We start from the raw sequence: 4664 nt of genomic DNA, 5'->3' as shown, positions 1-4664 counted from the left end.
CAGGTAAAGGCGCCTACTGCCAAACAGGTGATCTGAATTTGATACTCTGGGACCCATGTGGTAGAAGGCAAGAATTAACTACCCCTGATTGTCCTCTGACCTGAAACCACACACTATTATATGTGCCATCCTGCTGTCCCATTTCCTGCTTTTTTTTTTTTTTTTTTTTTTGAGATGGGGTTTCTCTGTGTAGTTCTGGCTGTCCTGGAACTCACTCTGTAGACCAGGCTGGCCTCGGACTCAGAAATCCACCTCCCTCTGCCTCCCAAGTGCTGAGATTAAAGGCTTGCGCCACCACTGTCCAGCGACTTTTCTTGGAGAAATACAGAGAATCGTCTGTCCCCCTGGACATGCACAGAGCAACCGGAGTAAGGACCCACGTGCAGCCTGGCAGAGCAATGAGTTTATTGGGGTTACTTGCAGCAGTGTGGGCGACGAAGGCAGCTGCATCACCACAAGGTCATGTCCCAGCCTGGGTGACGGTTCAGGAATGTAGCCCATCAGGAGCTGGGGGAAGCAGGCAGAAGAGGTTACAGGATCGGAAGGTCTCAACACCTGCCCCACCCCCAGTAACCACGATCACCGCATCACGGTTTTGATTATTGCCTTGTCCTGACTTGGGGCCGAGGAACTCTGAAGGTCGCCACGGTGACCACTGTCCCGTGAAGTTGGTGACGGGTTATGCCCAGAGGTCATAGCAACATTGCAGAATTGAAACTTGGCGTCATTGCTTGGAGACAAGAGAGGACCCCAGATTCCGGTCAGGTCCTTGACGTGAACAGTTTCACTTCAGGAATCAGGAAAAGGACAAACGGGCATGGGGTGGGGACAGGGCTCAGTCAATAGAGTACCCGCTTGGCACTCGTGAACCGCTGGCGTTCCATCGGCAGGGAGGCAGTTCAAAGACACCCTTGGTTGGTTTGAAACCAACGGGGGTTATGTGAGATCCTGTCGATAAACAAACACATGCTAGGACAGATCAAACCTACTGAAGAGTGATCCCACTTTTAGATGCTCTCGGTGCGGTGGCGCACGCCTTTAATCCCAACACTTGGGAGGCAGAGGCAGGTGGATTTCTGAGTTCGAGGCCAGCCTGGTCTACAGAGTGAGTTCCAGGACAGCCAGGGTTACACAGAGAAACCATGTCCCGAAAAAAAACAAAAGAAAAACAAAGCAAACAAACAAACAAAAAAACAAACAAAAAACAGATGCTCTCCGGGGGACAGCGTTCCGAAGACATACTACTGTCTTCAGCCCAGTCATTGGGGTCTTCAAATAGCACCGCCTCCTTCCCGCTGGAACCCAGAAAGCCAGAGTCATCTGTGCCCATTCATGCACCAAGATCTTACTGAAGGGTGGAAGAGTTGGTTCACAGTTAAGAGCACTGGCTGCTTTTCAAAAGACGGGGTTCAATTCCCAGCACCCACAGGGCCGCTCACAAGCTCCTCTAACTCCAATTCCAGATGATCTGCCTCCCTCTTCTGGTCTCTTCAGGTACTGCACACGGGGTATAGAAAACACCCCCATACACGTAAAAAATAAAAATGAATGAATCCTTTAAAATAATTTATATACTGAGGGGGCTGGAGAGACGGCTCAGCGGTTAAGAGCACTGACTGCTCTTCCAGAGGTCCTGAGTTCAAATCCCAGCAACCACATGGTGGCTCACAGCCATCTGTAATGGGATCCGATGCCCTCTTCTGGTGTGTCTGAAGATGGCTACAGTGTACTCATATACATTAAATAAATAAGTTAATTAATTAATTAATAGGGAACAGGCAGGGTCCCTGCAAACAACGGTGACAAAGACACAGTCATTGGTGAAAGTGGACATTTCACAGGGGACAAAGCTGGTAAAAATGACAATCAAGGTTAGACCTGCTTGAGACGCCCTCTTCCGAGGACTGGGCCAGTGAAAGCTGGTCAAGGAGTCCGAAGGGGAGACGGCTGAGAGGCACCTCACGGATGAGCGGCCCTTCCTGCCTTTGTCCACCAGGGGGCGCCACAGCTAAGAGGGCCGGGCAGGGTTCCTTTTCTTCACCCGACTGGGCTCACCGTGACGTTACATCTGGCTCAACCGCCCAGTTGTTAAACATCAGCGATTTCATACAGCTCAGCTCATTACTGTAGCTGTGTGCCTGGTTCCCATCTGTTCCTTCACTAGCATGTGTTATCCCCACACTCAGATCAGACCCACCACAAAACAGACCTCAGAAAACTAGTGGGATTTTTTTTTCAAGTGCTTATGTGCACACATATGTGTATACACACATGTTAAGGCCAGAAGTCAATGCTGGGATGTCTTCCTCAATTCATCTCCACTGTTTTGTTTTGCTTTTGTGTGTGTGTGTGTGTTTTCTTTTTCTTTTTTTCTTTTGTTTTTTTCGAGACAGGGTTTCTCTGTATAGCCCTGGCTGTCCTGGAACTCACTCTGTAGACCAGGCTGGCCTCGAACTTAGAAATCCACCTGCCTCTGCCTCTCAAGTGCTGGAATCAAGGTCATGTACCTGCACACCTGTCGTCACCTGTTTTTTCTTTTACTAATTTCTTTGATATGTATGTACATGTTCCTCTTGCCTATATGTGTACCACATGCGTGCTGGATGGGGGGATGGGAGGCCTTAGAACTGAAGTATGCTTGATGTGGAAGCTAAGGACCCAACCTAGGTCCACTCCAGGAAGAAAATCCTCTCCACCAATCGCCGAGCCATCTCTCTAGCCCCTTTCTTGTAATTTAAAAAGAATTACATTTATTTGTGGGTCTGTCTGTCTGACGTCTGTCTGTCTGTGGCGGAGATGCACCTGACACCGCGTAGAGGTCAGCTGGTTCTCTTCTCTTCACTGTGTGGGTTCACGAGATCCAGCTCACGTCGGAGCCTTTATCGCTGAGACGTCTTCACTTATAACAAGGTCTCTCACAGAACCCGGAACTCCAGAGTTTGGCCAGACTGACTGGCCAGCAAACCCCTGAGAACCTCCTCAGTGCTGGGATTACAGGGGTGTGCCGTCATACTTGGCTTTTCTATGTGAGTGCCAGGTCCTCACGCTTGAGTGACAAGCACATGACCCACCTCCACGGCAACTCAGAAAATAAGTGTTGAATGAGTGTGTGAGCAAGTCCTCCGAAAGATGTTTGGTTCTTGCGTTTAACTGGTTGTGACTTGGAAGAGCCCGAGGGCTGGACAGAGAACCGCAGCTGCTGGCTGTCCCCTGGAGGGAGCATCTGATGGGTACTTACTATGCATGGGGTACCAAGTTCAGCACTTCTCATGTCTCATTCACTGTTATTCTCTGGGGGCGGGGAGGAGAACTGGCTTCTGTAAACCTGCCCCCAGATGACCTAACTGGGTCCAAACCTTCCCCTAAGTCCCTAACTTCCTACTCCCAGAACCCATTGGCATACACCCTCTCTCCCTCAATGAGGAATAAGGTCAACCTGTCACAGCAGTATTGAAAGTCCCACCTCATTGGCTTGGTGTAAGAACCTAGTCTGTCTGTACTTGGAACGATATGTTCTTAAGGACCCCTGAAAGGGGGTTCACTTGCTATTTTCCAGTTCTGTAACAGAGCCAAAGAGATCCCTTTGGTAGCAAGTTCCCAGCTGGTGAGGTGAAGGAGGGGCGTGAATAATGCTCTTGACTGATGCTGGAACCCCCAACCCTTGACCCTCAGCAGGGTGACTGAACATTGGACACTCACCTCGCACCGTGACTGGCTGTCTACATAGAGAGTTCCAGGTTGGCAAGGGCTCCCTAGTGAGACCCTGTCTTCAAAACAAAAACAAAAACAAAAACACAATTAAAAGTAAAAACAGCTGCACACCCTGAGGACAGCACACCACAAAGACACCTGGACGGCCATGTGTGCCTCTTCTCTCTCTTCTTCCACAGCCAGGAAGTGGAACCAGCCCACGTGTCTGTCAACAGATGAATGGTAAAGAAATCATGTTACGCCTGCACAGTGGAATTTCATGCAGCCACGAAGAGAGATGACGTCATGAGATCTACAGGACTGCAGACGGAACTAAAGGTTGTTATGCTAACTGAAGAAGACCAGACCTAGAAATAGAAATACCTCATGTCTCTCTAACTAAGGATCCTAGATGCTAAGGGGTGTATGTGTGTGTGGAGTCGGGGAAGGTAGGTCGTAAAACTTCTATACAGGGGCCCTTGAGACTGGAAGGGGAGATCTTAGGGAATCAGAGAGAACAGAACACACTGTCGAGAAGGTCGAAGGGGCCTGTGGGGGAGGGGAGAGCCACAAGGGTGAGGGAGAGAGCACAGAGAGGGGGGCATAGAGAAGAACCAACAAGAACATACTATGTGTGAAATACCACAATAAATCACATTACCCCGAATGCTAATATAAAAAGTCCAAATAAGATAAAATGCCGGGGGCTGGAGAGATGGCTCAGCAGTTAAGAGCACTGACTGCTCTTCCAGAGGTCCTGAGTTCAATTCTCAGCAACCACATGGTGGCTCACAACCATCTGTAATGGGATCTGATGCTCTTCTGGTGTGTCTGAAGACAGCAACAGTGGACTCATACATCGAATAAATAAATAAATAAATAAATAAATAAATAAATAAATATTAAAAAAAAAAAAGATAAAATGCCGGGCGGTGGTGGCGCATGCCTTTAATCCCAGCACTTGGGAGGCAGAG

The 4664-nt window shown here is 49.0% G+C and overlaps 1 long non-coding RNA gene across 1 annotated transcript; it reads right to left on the bottom strand.

The window, feature by feature from the left end:
• Positions 1–388: 388 nt before the first annotated feature.
• Positions 389–3939, bottom strand: LOC114629086. Its single transcript, XR_003712596.1, has 2 exons — positions 3700–3939; positions 389–948 (listed from the first exon to the last, which is right to left on the bottom strand). It is a non-coding gene; the product is annotated as an uncharacterized LOC114629086 (long non-coding RNA).
• Positions 3940–4664: the final 725 nt, after the last annotated feature.

This window comes from Grammomys surdaster, unplaced genomic scaffold (assembly GCF_004785775.1).
Source record: "Grammomys surdaster isolate TR1022 unplaced genomic scaffold, NIH_TR_1.0 277, whole genome shotgun sequence".
NCBI lineage: Eukaryota > Metazoa > Chordata > Mammalia > Rodentia > Muridae > Grammomys > Grammomys surdaster.
The sequence above is the reverse complement of the archived record's forward strand: the minus strand, read 5'-3'. Positions and strand labels throughout refer to the sequence as shown.